Source organism: Sturnira hondurensis, unplaced genomic scaffold (genome assembly GCF_014824575.4).
Source record: "Sturnira hondurensis isolate 20B ecotype Veracruz unplaced genomic scaffold, ASM1482457v3 Scaffold0022215, whole genome shotgun sequence".
Classification (NCBI taxonomy): domain Eukaryota; kingdom Metazoa; phylum Chordata; class Mammalia; order Chiroptera; family Phyllostomidae; genus Sturnira; species Sturnira hondurensis.
Genome location: NW_028094846.1, coordinates 6456152 through 6470641, shown reverse-complemented (window position 1 = coordinate 6470641; position 14490 = coordinate 6456152). Strand labels below are relative to the sequence as shown.

General features: G+C 54.8%; 1 protein-coding gene across 1 annotated transcript in view; it reads left to right on the top strand.

The window, feature by feature from the left end:
* The first annotated feature begins 6536 nt into the window (after positions 1-6536).
* Positions 6537-14490, top strand: part of KIAA0040 (KIAA0040 ortholog) — a 28691-nt gene continuing 20737 nt past the window's right edge. The window contains exon 1 of the mRNA XM_037034980.1: positions 6537-6989. The gene's annotated coding sequence lies outside the window, so the exon portion shown is untranslated. The remainder of the gene's footprint in view (positions 6990-14490) is intronic.

Genomic DNA, 14490 nt, shown 5'->3' with positions numbered 1-14490 from the left:
GAGAGGATAATCAAATAATTAGTGTTACCGACACAAAAGTTCCAGCATGTTCATTTCCTCTCTACCCCTTCGTGTGCACTGTGTCCAACCTGGAACCTCTTCCCTCTTTCCCTGCCCTTAAACTCTCCTACAGCCCCTACCCCTTGATTCCGGCCAACACACCTCTGTAAGGCAGGATTCCGTGAGCACTCCAGCCCTTACAGTCCTGAAACCCAAAGTACAACACTTACCCCTTTGTCACAAGCCGTTCCCCACTATAGGCTCCTCATCCCCTGAGCCAGCCCCACTCTGGGCTGTGAGTCCACCCAGGACCACAACCCGGCACAAGGCAGAAGTTAGTGCAGATGCTACATGAATGTCTGCTCGGTGGATTAGAGCGCGATTTCGATTCGTTTTGCATGTCATCTGATTGTATGCCTTTGAACTGGGGTGCCCACATCCCTGGAGGTGCATGGACAAGGGTGCCAAGGGTACGCAAAGCCACAGACATTAAATAACGTCTTCCTAAAGCAACCATTTTCCTGCCCTTCAGGGATACTTTGGTGGGAAAGTGTGAGAAGCGCTTTTGTAGCCCACGCTTTTCCAAGTGCAGGAATCCCCTCCAAGACTGACACCCAGACTCTGCTCAAGTCCATCACTTTGGGCTCTGCTTCTGCCACTTGCAGATGCCCGTGGGTATACAGCCCACCCAGAGATGTTCTTGGAGTATATCGTTCATCCTGCGATGTGCATCGGACCGCTGGTCTGGGAGCCAGAACCCCGGGCTCTGGTCCAATTATGCAACAGCTGCGGGCAACCAGCCTGTTCAAACCCCAGCCCCCCATCTACGCTGCTCTCTCAATAATAAGGTTGCGTCCAGTGAAATAACACATGTGAAACGTCTTTGTCAACTGAAAATCACGCGTAAGCTCCAGGTATCATTCCTGTTGCCCTTATTGTCCCAGAATCAGCTCATTCGACTTTTCGGCATGGACGTGGTGGCTGCCTCCTAGGCCTGTCCCGGTGAATGAGGTGGAGCTCTGCAGCGACAAAGTTCCGGGTGGAGCTCTCAGGTAAGCGCCGCCAGACTTAGAATCTTATCTCAGGTTTCCTGTGGCGCTGGGAACGTACCTGGGCTAAATAAACGTGCTTCTCACCAAGCGTTGGAATCCCTGCCTTCCGTGTACCAGATCTGTGACTCATTTAAAAATCCCCCAACCCTCAGGCTCCTCGCCTGCTAGGTTGGTGTAGCGGCGTCTCGGAGTGTGGACAGAGGTTTCAAGGCCGACGCTTGGCACAGTGCCGGTGGCCTCATGAAAAGCACTAAGTCCATGGCAGTCGAAAATGGAAGGAGAGGTGCACGGAGCTCTGCAACTGCAGGCTATTCCATTACGTTACCTTTACGTCGGTCCTTCCTCGAACCTGTTATGCAAGAGCCAGCCTAAGGCGAGGCGCTCGTTCAGTGTTCTGAGTCACTGAAGTAATCCAGGAGGCGCATTTTAAAAGCTCGGTTACTTTGCTGGCGGTCCAGGCAAGAGGAACAAACTGTCACAAAAACCGCCTCCAGAATGAGACAGTGCAGGGCAGGGCCGGCTGGGGGCTCCCAGGCGGCTCCCGGGTGTAGGGACAAGCAAGGCTTCGCCCGGTGTCTACAGATGCCAGAAGCCCACGCAGGTACTCCCTCCATAAATCCGTAGGTAAGCCATCACCCAGAGGACAGCAGGAGACACGGGGCCACAGAGAGAGGAGCGAGGACTCTAGGGGGCTTCCTCCTGGCAGAACGAGGGGACCCAGAGGCCTGCTGTTTACACTCCAGCAAAGCCACAACTCAGTGCCCCCAGAGGATGCCTAACAGCAGGACTGGCCAGTTCACAGGGGCAGTGCCGTAAAATAGCCTTCAGGACACAACTCGGGGGGGGGGGTGCTGAGTGACGGAAACAACAAGAAAACTGAGCCCTTTCATGCCCCAGGGGTCTGACCAAGCCAGCACCCCGACTCACACACCAGCCCCATGACCGGAAAGGGAGAGCCATCACGAGAACCCCCAGTGGCGCTCGGGAACACACAGAGCAGAGGGACACGGGTGTGCAGGGGGGCACGTGGGTTATCAGAGGAGACACCCCAGAGTTCCCAACACTCCCCCCAGGGCCAAGATTTGGGGCTACCGCCATAAAAGTAACCTTCTTCCCGGCATCCTGGACGAAGCCCCGAAGGCGTTCGGAAGTTGCCTTAAACAGAGCTCCCAAGGTGAGTGCATTGTCTCGGCTCTTCCCAGAGGAGCGCTCATAACTGGAGTAATTTATGTCAGGGTTTGACAGGTCAGCAGGGGAGGTCTGAACAGAAACCGAATTGAGAGGGATAAATGTAATAGCTGGTATGAAAACAAGCTCTCAGAATCTGTGTAGACGTCCAAAGCCAGAATGAAAAAGCGGTGCCTTTGTGGAGGGCTGTGAGGGGCGGCCCTGGAGGTGGGGGATAGTCATTGAGGAAATATTTCCCTAGAATGATTACAATTAAGCTGGAAAACGCAGTCTTCTTTGAGTAACCTGCTAAAACTGAGTGCACATGAGACTGAAACAAAACGCGTTTGCAAACAGTACTTGGCGAGGGTGTAAAGAACAAGGTTTTGCTGCCATTGTGAGCAAAGACTCAGGGAGGTGGTGCTGGTGTTGCCAACCAGCTCAAGTCCAAGGTTGATGGCAGCCAGAGCTCCTGTCCCCAACACCCCCACGGACACCCAGTGTAAGGACTGTGAGGCCACCCTGAACTCCCGCCCTCAGCTTCCTGCAGCCTCCCCACGGCTCTGCCATGGACACGTCTGTCCAAACGGTTCTGGAATCCACTTCCAGCGCCAGCCTGAGCCACCTCCGCACGGTGATCCGTTCCGTAAATTCATTACCTGCTGCGTGGTGTAGTATTTCTGCCAACATGCCCTGAACTTGCCTCCCTTGTGGCTCCAAGACGACGCTGCTCCCTGGTAGGATGCGATGAACAAGTCCGGGCTCATCTCACCGACACCACTGACGGGCTGATGGCTTCCCAACAGCCTGCGCCTTGTCCACAGCACTGCCCACGTCCAGGTGCCCCTCAGGGCGCCAAGGACCCTCAGTGGCCCACTTACCCTTCTAGACTATTGCCCAGGTGTCAAAGGACACACTGCACCCTAGTTTTTAGGGGAGAGTAAAATAACGGGAGATCCTGCCCATTGGGGGGCAGCACCGTCCTGGGTGCACGAGCAGTAACTTCCCCACACCTTCTACACCCAGAGGATTTGCAGACTGGTGGGAAAGAGTCTGCAGGCAGCGCGAGGTGGATGGGGGGGTGCTGCCCCACGGCGTGAACCACCTGTCTGCAGTGAGGCGCGGCCAGGAGAAAAGCAAGTGCAGCCAGTCCTGGCCTCCACGGCAGCTGCGTCCTGGGCCAGGTGCCCCCTTGGCTTCCACGGCTCTGAGAGGCAGGGCAACACTGAAACCAGGCCTCGGCAGGTGCTAGCAGTGGGTGGTCCCTCAAATTACACCAGTCCGCTTCTTTAAAAAAGAAGGATGTTAACGCTCTGTTGCGCTCCATTTAGAGCCTGCTGACTTCTTGACCACCTTCAAATAGCTTTACCAAAAAAAAAAAAAAGCCCTCATGAGCATGCAGCAAAACGTCCCAGCCCTGTGGCTGCCCCGGGGCCATCCATGAGCTGATCACAATTGGGATTTCACTGCCCGGAGAAGGAAACAGCCGGTGGGGGCTCTGGCCTGCCTTTCCACGAGGGGCGCCCCGTCGTCCCAGAGCGAGAACACCCGGGCTGGACACCTGCCCCCTCCTTCTGCCAGGGCGGCCTCTTCCCAGGGCCGCCCGACCCTCGCCTCTCTGCGGCCCCGGGCAGTGCACTGCGAGCCGCCCCGCCGGCATCTCGCTCGCCCGTGACTCACCGGTTTCTCTCTCCTCACTCTGTCCCACACAGCACAAAGCTGCCACCTCACAGGATGGCCTCTGGTTTTCTCTCTGCCATCGACCGTCATGTCCGAGAAGCCCTGTATTCGAGTCGCTTGCCTCAGTTTCTCTCAGCTAGCTTCCTCCTGTTTTCTCTTAAAAACCGCTCTAAGGAATTGTCACTCAGGCCACAGCCAGTCTGTAACATTGGGTTCTACTGGGTTGGCCAAAATGTTCGGTTCTTTTCGTATGATGGCTCCAGGAGTGCTTAGCTTTTTCCACTTCCTTCGAAACAATTTTGTTAGATTGCATTGTGACAGCTGTGCTATCAGCGTGCACTTAAAAAAAAATCAAAACCAGTGAATTTTTGTGTAGCCATTTTAATATTGAAGATGGAAGAAAATTTTTTTGCATATTATGCTTCATTATTTCAAGAAAGGTAAAAATGCAACCAGAACAAACAAAAGATTCATGAGGTGTATGGAGAAGGTGCTATCACTGAATGAACATGTTAAAAGTGGTTTGCTACCCCAGCCCGTGTGGCTCAGTGGATTCAGTGCTGGCCTGAGAACCAAAGGGTCACTGGTTCAATCCCCAGTCCGGGCTCATGCCTGGGTTGCAGGCCCGGTCCCCAGTTGGGGGTTTGTGAGAGAGACAACTGTTCCATGTATCTCTCGCACATGGGTGTCCCTCCCTCTTTCTCCCTCCCTCTTTCTCCCTCCCTTTCCCTCTAAAAGTAAACAAATAAAATCTTTTTTAAAGAAAAAGTGGTTGGCAAAGTTTTTTGCTGGAGCTTTCTCGCCGGATGATGCTGTACGGTCAGGTGGACCGGCTGAACTTGACAGTGATCATACCGAGACACGGAGGACAGTTAGCATTAACCCACGAGGGAGAGAGCCAACAAACTCAGATTATCCGAATCAATGAAGTTATTGGTGAAAGTGAAAAATGTGCCCTTTATTTTACGGGAAAAAATCACATGGACTTTTTGGCCACCCCAGCAGACTTCCAGGCAAGTATTGTCTGTAGCTTGTCCCGACCAGGCCTCAGGCCAGGCCTAGACGCCACCCCTCTCTGGAGCGGGGTCCCTGTCCTGGAGGCGAGTCCCTCCTCTATGTGTTGACAGAGTGGTCTGGGGATGGACCAGGGTGGGAAACACTTGGACTCAGAGCCAGCTCCCCCTCTGAGGAGCTCTGTGACTTTGAGGAAGGTACTTAACTTCTCTGAACCTCAGCCTCCTTGTCCATAACACTGCCTCTCACAACTGTGCTGTGAAACATGGAACGGCACGTTACGCGTCAAGCTCCGGGTCCGGTGTCCTTCCTCAACACGGAAGGACATGCCTGTCCCTTCCCCACTTGCATGCCAGCACTGAAGGCCCCCTGCCAGCACCACACACCTGTCCACCACCATTCTCGGAGCCCCTGCCCTCTGCCTTCCAGCTCCCAGCATGGGAGGGGCCAGGTTTACCTGGCAGACCACTTATCCCCAGTGAGATGGAGCTTCTTTCCATCTGGAAACACAGGTGCTGAGGAAGTCCTCTCTCCCTGCCCCCCACCTGCCAATGCCCGATGGCCCACCTGCTCCTGGGGCCCACCTGCCCTGGGCCCACTTCCCTTCCTCTTGTTCCAAACCAGCCTGAATGCACGCGCCTGGATTTCTCGGAAGAGAGCCTCATCTAATCTCCTTCCAGTGTAAGAAAACCTTTTCCCCCTGTTTTCCTTAATCATTCTTGGCAGCTGCACCAGAGGGCTGGGCGACCTCCTAGGCCTTTCCACTCAGACACATTCGGTTCCTCCTGCAGGTACAGAAAGGGGTCCCCTGTCCCTGAGGAGGAATAGTTGGCTCATTCTAATGCTAACCAGTCATGCTAATGGTAATGTGCGGAGGCCAAAAGACCCATCTCTCCAACACAGTGGGAGGGGTGCCAGACCTGTCTTAGCCCCTGGCACGTGGGCAACCTGGTGAACACCAGCAAGTGGGCAGTATCCCCTGCCCATGTCCTAGAAGGGCTCCCAGGAGACACGACTCTCAGGAGGCCCATCCGGGTCCAGGTCTTTGCATCACCCCCTCTTTCCCCCCCACCCCCCCCACCCCCCCGCCCACCCATGGAGACCATCAATAAACTCCCTACCCTGAGTCATCCGGGCTTTCTGTCCCGAGTCCTGCACCCCACATTTTGTTTTCCAGAGTTCTAGGTGCCAGAAACAAGACCCACCAAGGCCTGAGGGAAAGCGGATGGGGGTGGGGGGTCTAAGAAGGAGAGGGAAGGGAAGAAGTCTGAGAGATTCCAGAAGGTAATTTGCCCGTCCGCCTGCGCTGACAGCTCCCTCCCGGTGCAGCGTCCCTCAATGCCTGCAGGGAGTGGCAGACTTTCAGAGGCGCTGCGGTGCGCACAATAGTCGACTAGGGGAGCCAGTCATTTCTGTCTGTCCAAATGAGGCACTGGGGGGCCTCACCCAGTCTGCCCCAGGGCCTCGCTCTCCAAGGCCTCCCACCCCCTTCCCGAGCAGGTCTCAGGTGCCTGAGAACTTTCCAGCTGGGAAAGCGCCGGAGGAGCGGCTCCCCGCCAGGAGGGGCGGCTGTGTCCTGCAGGAGGCGTGTCCCGGACGGAGAGGGCACAGACACGTAACTGCGGGGGCGGGCGGGGCGGGGTGGGGGAAACAGGCGGCAAGCAGGAGGGCGCGGCCGGGCCCAGCGTGTGCGCCCAAGTCCGAGGGCTCCGTGATCCGTGGGCCCCCGTGGGACTCCCCAGGGAGCCCAGGGAGCGGGAGAGTGAGCCCGGCTGATTCAGAAAGTTCAGGCTGTGACATCAGGGCCCGGACGCAGTTGGAGAAAACCTCAAAAATGAGAGGCATTGGCCAGCAGGCGGGCGGGGAAGACAGAGGGCGCCTTTCCCGGCGCAGGTAGGCTCAGGGTGCCCGCTGACCCCGCACCTGACCCCACACCCGGCCCTGCCGGCGGCGGGGACCCACAGGAGCCCCGAAAACGAGCCTGGCCCTGCCTGCACGCCCCGCCCCACGCGAGATCGCCGTGAGCCGGCAGCACCGGAGACCCCTGGGCCGCCGTGCTGGCAGAAGTCCTGCAAGGTGAGTCTCAAGACTTTTCGTGGTGGTTGTGAGTGTGTTTGAATGCACGTTAAGCTGCTCGCTATTTGGAAGGAGACTTCCAGCTCACTTCTTTCCTTAGCAGGATGAGGCCAGCGCCCCAGGGATATTCGAGTAACGGCGAAGGGTGGTTTCTGAGTCGCCCCCTGCCCCTCCGAGGTGTTTCCCTCCTTTGCCCCGGTGCCGGCGGTGCCGGCGTGGGCGCTGGGCGGCTCGGCTTGGGACGGGTGGAGTTCTCCGCCTCCAGTCGCCAACCGCTGCCCGCCCCGTAGGAGCGCTTTGAAAGGGACACAGGGACGCTGTTTGCTACCGAAAACGTTAAGGCCTGAGACCCTCCCAAAAGTTTGGCTGAGATGTTTCTGAATTATTCCAGGTGAAGCCAAATTTTCACCCGGCTGAGAAAGTGGCCAAAGCGAAAACATGGCCTGGAGCCAGGGGTGGAATGGGAACCTGCCTCCTCTTCCCCATTGGCCTGGGGAGCTGCTGGGACGCAGATTGCTTGCGCCTCACTTCTTTGACTCTGAGGTCCACCGGCCGCCCCCCTCCCCCGCCCAGAACGGAGGGCACAGTAAGCCCTGTTGCCCCAGAGTTTTGAAGAGCTTCACGGGGCACATTATGTCATAATAGGTAACTCAGCAACAGCCGTTAGCTGGTGGGGGAACTCCAGTTCTGCTAACCGAAAGGGAAACCAAAGCAGACCGGCATGGCCCTACTTTCACAGAGCGGGCGGCTGCCAGCCCCCAGCCACCTCGCAGGGCTGCTCCCTGGGTTCTGACGAATGAGGAAGGGGAAGGAAAGCCCAACGGAGCAACTGAAAAGCCCCTCCCCACCGAAGCCCTTGGGTTTCCCTGGCCCCACTACGGTTCCTGGGAACCCGATGCGCATTTTAAGCGCCCCTCCTTTGGAAAGTCCGGCTGGAGACTGGGAGAGCCTTGAGTTAGAAGATCTTGAAGTGGCGTTGGTGCATCTTGTCCCTAACCCTATTACAAATGGCTTACAAGGGCCCCCTGAAGAACTCGGCCAGAGTCTTGCCAGGAGGTTGCCGACCTCCTGCTCTGTTGGAGGCAGTGGTGCTGGAAAAGGATTCAGCCCTTCATTCCTTCCGAAATGCTGGCTCCCTGTCTTGCCCCCAGATTCAATTATAGGAAAGAAATGCATTGCCAAACAAATGTTTCTCCAGCCTCCATACTGGGTCCACATTTAGCCTGTGGGGACTAGAGGATGACCTCTGCCCTTTTCCCTGAAGACTAAACCCGAGAGAATAATGAACACTCAGCAGGCGAGGTTGCTGTTTTTATCGAAGAGGGAACCATCCCTCCCACCCATCCATTCATTCAACTGAATGAGTGTACCTACTGGGTGCCACCCAGTAGGTCGACACCCCAGATTTCTTACCCACAATCTGAGAGATGAGGCAGATACACAAACTGCAGCTCAGAGTCATCCATGCCCTAACAGCAGTGGCCCCTGGACACTGGAAGAATCCCAAGAAGGGCAGGATAAACTCCCCCGGGGAAGTACCGTATTTTGCTGTGTATAATGCACACTGTTTTGCCCAAATATTTTGAGGGAAAAACTAGGGTGCACATTATATATGGCAAAGTACAGAAGGTCAACCCTGCTGAAGTTATGGATGGGTAGGTGTGGGGAGTGAGGAGGAGGTCCCAGGGGAGGGTGTCCAGGCAGAGGAAAGAGTGTATGCAAAGTCAAGGGCAGGTTGGGGGAAATGTAAGTCATGGGGACTGTATTATTGGGTTGGCCAAAAAGTCTGTTTAGTTTTTTCTGTGAAATAGAAGAAACCTTTTTCATTTTCACTAATAACTCGATTGATTTGGACATGTTGAGTATGTCAGCTCTCTCCCACTACTGGCTTCCGGTGGGTAGAGGCCAGGGGCGCTGCTAAACATCTTCCAATGTATAAGACAGTCCCACAGCAAAGAATAATCTGGCCAAAACATCAACAGTACCAAAAAACTTCACAAATCACTTTTGACCATTCAATCAGTCACAGCACCTTCTCCATATGCTGCATAAATCTTTCCTTGGCATTTCAATTGCATTTTTTACCTTTCTTGAAATAATAAAGCATGATATGCTGAAAATGTCCTGTTTTTTTCCATCTTCCAATATTTAAGTGGCTGTACAAAAATTCACTAGTTTTGATAAGTTCTTTTAATGCATGCTGACAGGACAGCGGTCACAATACAATCTAACAAACTGGTTTCGAATGAAGCTGAAGACAACTAAGCACTCCCACAGCCATTGCAGGGAAAAAACGTAATGGGCTTTTTGGCCAACCCAGTACTCCACTAGGAACGGTGAGCTCTCTCCTGTAGCAGGGGGAAGTCACCCTGGGTTGTTAGGCAGGGAAAGGATACGGTCAGATTTGTGTTTGGAGAGACAACTACTGACCAGGGGAAGCGGGTTTGGAGAGACGGGATGCAGAGGTTACGAGAACCTTGAGTAAGATAACGGCAGTGGGATCTGAGGAAAGAGTGGATTTCAGTGTATGTTTAGGACGGAGAATCAAAGCACCTGGTGCCCAGCTGAATGTGGTAATGGAGGAACGAATGGGGGAGAGGATGTGTACACAGTGCTGAGCTGGGGGTCGGGGTGTATTGTGATGTGTGCAGTGGAAATCCCATGAATTGCAGAGGAGAGGGTTTGGGAAGCGGATTGTGGGAGAAGCAGGCAGTGAACAATACAGGCACATTGGTGATGGCTCTTCCCCGGAGAGGTCCAGGCGGAGCTGTGTGGTTGGCAGGGAGCGCTCCGTGCCGGAGCTCAGGGAGAGCTGGAGCCTGCTCCAATGGAACACGAAGGCAGTGTTGAAGGAGCCAAAGAAGCCTCGTGAGACCACGGGCTACTGAGAGAGAGTCTTGGATTTGTCGGGAAAGGCCTACAGAGATTCTTTTCATATACATGCTGGCGTCGAAATGACTCTTTCTAGGTGCCCAAGGCTTTCCCCAGGCCCCTTGCAGGCGATACCTGAGATATTGGAGAGAATCCTGGGTTAAGGGCACACAGGAAGGGCGAGTGGGTTTAACCAAACAAGCCAGTCCCCAGGAATCACGTCCACTGAGAGAAACGAATACTTTAGCTCAACAGTAAGATCTGCCAAGAGCCGCCCAGAACTCACTACACAAGTGTGGGAGAGCCCTGCGGTCATTCAAATAAGAGAATGACTTCCTCAGACTGATTCTAAGCCCCTACAGAGTAGTCCTTTCAGTCTGGCTGCCCCTGCCCAGGTCAGGATCTTATGGGACCCTGGTGTGGAAGGAAAAATAGCCTTGAACTTGGAACTAGATAGATATGGGTTCAATTCTTATCTTGACCCCTGACTGACTTGCCCTTTAACAAGTCTTTGAACCTCTGGATTTCGTTTCTCTTACATTTAAAATGGGGATAATAAGCCCTGGCTGGTGTGGTTCAGTGGATTGAGTGCTGGCCTGCACACCAAAGGGTCACCGGTTGCATTCCCCAGTCAGGGCCCATGCCTGGGTTGCAGGCCAGGCCCCCAGTGGGGGGCCACACAAGAGGCAACCACACATTGATGTTTCTCTTCCTCTCTTAATCCCTTCTGCTCTCTAAAACTAAATAAATAAAATCTTTAAAAAGTTATCTTTAAAAATATTAAAATGGGGATAATTATTACTCGCCAGGGCAATGGTTAAAATCAGGGTCAAGTTGAAGAAGAAAGTACATTGAGCGTGCTGAAGAAATTGTAAGGCTCTATAAGAATGCAAGGGGCTCTGTTACTACTCATCTGGCCTCCAGGAGCCATCGGGTGGACTATGCAGGTGCTGGACCTGGGCAGCGTCCTGGGTCCAGACTTGCAGCTTTTTACCTGCAGGAGATACTTTAAGGCGGTGGCTGTGTCTCCCCGACGGCACACGTCTATTCTGGCTGCTTCTCCTTCTACTCCTCGCCCGCAGCAGCCAGAGCCCCAGAGTGCACAGCACGCCTTACTGGCGCTTAAGCAGGTTCCACACTGCGCAGCAAGGGCTCCCGGGAGCTCGTGGGGCTGAAAGCGGCCAGTCTTTCCTGTGCTGGGCCACAGACCACCCACGGGCCTCCGGGTGTCCCCCGAGGGGATGATTTTTTCTGATCCAAGGTGCTGGTGAAACCAGCAGTGGCCCTGAATTCGAGCATCGATGGATGCCTCTTGCAGGGGTGTTTCTGGGTTTTTTTCCCCTCTGCCCCCAGCTGGGAAGCCTGACCTGTTCTCCACCCCAGTGAAGCTTGACTTTCATGCCAACATCAAAACTTTCAAGTCAACAGACCTCTGATAGCACCAGCTATTGATGAAAAAGGGAAGTAACCACAGACTCAGAGACTTCAAACGGAAAAACACTTGAGCAAGAAGCTGCCCCACCCCTTCACTTCACAGATGAGCAAACGAAGGTTCAGGGGGGCACAGTGTGCGCCCAGGTCAGCAGCTGGTTCAGGGAGGGGCCGGAACGCGAGCTCCCTCTCCCCGGGCTGGGACAGCGGACACCCTAGGGTTTCTCACACCTGGACCTTCCATCCCCCACACACAGACAGGCCCAGGCACAGGGACCGAAATGCTGGCAGGAAGGTAAAATAAAAAGGCTGCCTTCGAAGCTGAATCTTCTCTCAAGTGGCTCCAGGGGACACAGGGAGGGGGGTGGGTTGGTCTTGGAGAATTCCCGAAGAGCCCTGGACAAGGGGAGTGCATCGGGTGCCTCTCCCACCCTTTTGGTTATTTCATGCCACAGGTCCTACAGAGACCTGGGGACGGGTCTGAGTTACCCATCACACGCGGACACACAATTTACAACCTGAAGAGAGGCTGCAAGCGAGTCACAGGAGCTCCGAGACTCATCCCAGTGAGAGAGAGAGAAGGGGCAGAGAGGCCACTTCCCCATCCAAGTGGCAACAGGAAAACCTGCAGCAGATTCTGGGTGGGGCGATTCCCAGGCCCGGATTGAGCAGCCCCAGGCTCCTGACTCGCCCCAGCGTGGGTCTGGGCCACCTCACCAGGCCACCACCTGGGGACATGAGCAGACCTGGTAGTGGCGACTGGACAGGGCAGCCCAGTTCCAGAATGAATGTCACACAAATGCAAGACTCCTTTCTCAGGGTGACCCCCAGGGGGCCGTGGCCATGCCCAAGCCCCGGGAAGAAACTTGCCCCTCGGTTGTAAGCAAGCTGCTGCTCTGTGGAGTTCGTCGCTGAGACATGAAAGAAAACCTCTCCGTGGCTCTGTTTCTAGGTCAAAATTGAAGACTGTGTTTAGAAGCCACTGCAGACTTGCTTTGCACCACCTGCAACTTCTTCCTGCCAGGGGGCTCTGCGGTTGACTTTCATGGTCCTCCAATGCAACCCTGCTTGCCAGCCAGGTAGGCCTCGGAAGAGCCCGGCAGCCACCGCCTTTCCTTTGCCAGGCGAGTCAGAGAAGAAAATTGGCAGGAGAGAGGGAAAACTAGTCGCGAGGAGGAGAGTTGCATGTCGCGGTGCTTTCGGTCTTCACACTGTCCCTGAGGTGGGAGAGGTGTCCAGGCTGGGCTGGGGCCGGGACTGAGAGGAAAGTGGGACGTCCCCCAGCTGAAGTATTACGGGCACAGAATGGCACACAGAGGACACGCTGTGTCTCCACCTAAATGACACGTGACCGTGGCCCCCTTGAAAAAGAGGGTACTGCAGGGCAGGAGCTTGCCCTCGCCACCCCAACCTGAGTAGGACCCTGGGTCTGTGTGTCCTCCTGCTTGAGCTCTGCGACCCTGGCTCCACTAGGGGACAGAGTGCCAACTTTCCAAAGTCCCTCTGGCCGGAATCCCGAGACTCCAGAGCACAGTGGTCTAACATCTCCCAGGGCCTAATGCTGGGGCCGTGGTGACCTTCCCAAGGATCAGGGACGGGGAGTAAACAAATTCCACCCAACCTTTCTTGGCCCCCTCGAGTTTTTATGGTGCAGGCTCGCTCCTCTGCAGTCACCTGCCGTATGGTGGGGCTAAGAGTTCAAAGTGCACAGAAACGACAGCTGGAATGGTCACCCACCCACCTGGCTGCTTCCCGAGCCCATCAGGTTGTTTACTCAACGTTACGCGTGGGACACGGGGTGATGCTGAGACACCCCCCCCCCCCCATCGATCGAGCCCCTTCCTTGTGAATATCCTGACGGATATCCAGAGTCTCCCCTGCCACTGTGCCTTCCACTCCTGACCCGGAACATGCCCCCTGCCCGGTGGGTGACCCACCAGTCCCACCATGAGCCCTCCGCATGGGGTGGCCCATGCACCTTCTCACAGCCAGACGAGACCCATGATGCCGTCGGGCCCTCTGAGGATAGAGCCGACCTGTGCCATTTTCGGTGGCTGGATCGCACGGGTTTGCCCCGCCAGCCATGGAAAGAACCTCTCATTTCCAGACCGATGCCCCGTGCGTCCCCCTCCCTGTCTGGGACAGGGGAAGCGAACACTGTCACAGAGCACGTGCCACATGGGGAAGAAGGTCTGATGCTCCTTCCTGACTGACAGTTTCCAGGAATCAGCGTGTCACGGTTTAACATTGTCACCCCTTCCATGGGCGTGCGGAAGCCACCGAGGTGTGTGGCCCCTCGACCTCTGGCTCTGCAGTGGAGACCTCGCTCTGAAAACATGACTGTGACATTTTCTATTTCCTAAGCAACTCCTAACAGGAGCTGCACCATTCTGCTCCATTCACCATCAATTAGCTTTCAAGAAATTTTGTATTCTTTCCTTCCACGTTTTTTTTTTAATTGAGGAGGAATTTGCATTACCCAGAATTAGCAATTTTTTAAAGTGAGCAATTCAGTGGTCTTTGTACGTCCACAATGTTGTTTAACCACCACCTCTTTGTAGTTCCACAACGTCTTCATCACCCCCAAATATGGCCCCGTACCCACAAAGCCATCACCCCCATCACTCCCTCTTCCCGGCCCCTGGCAGCCTCCACTGTGCGTGCTCTCTCGGTGGGTCTGCCTATTATGTGTTATTCCACATAAATGGAACCCTACAATATATGACCTTTTGTGCCTGGCTTTTTTCATGTAGCATAATGTCTTCAAGGTTCGTCCGAGGTTTAGGGTCTCCTGGCGCTCCATGTTTTTTCGTGGCTGAGTAGTATTCCGTTGTGTACACACAGCACAGTTTGTTCATGTGTTCCTCGGTCGATGGACCTTTTGGCTACGGTGAGTGCGCGTGTCCAAGGATCTGTTGGGGTACCTGTTTGCAGTTGCTTCGGGCACGACTAGGGGGTGGAAATGCTGGACCGTATGGTGATTCTTAGCCGAACTTTTTGAGGAACCGCCAGACTTACTTTCCCTCCTCCCACATTCTTATCAGCATACTTGTGACTCACTTCCCTTTCTCGAAGAAAACATGCCTAGTAAGTGCCACACTTGTCTACGCCTGGCCCCAGGTTTGTTGCCGTTGATCTTACACATTAATGAGCGATATGGCCTCTTGTTGTCCTGAGATATAGGGCTATTTGGATGCTT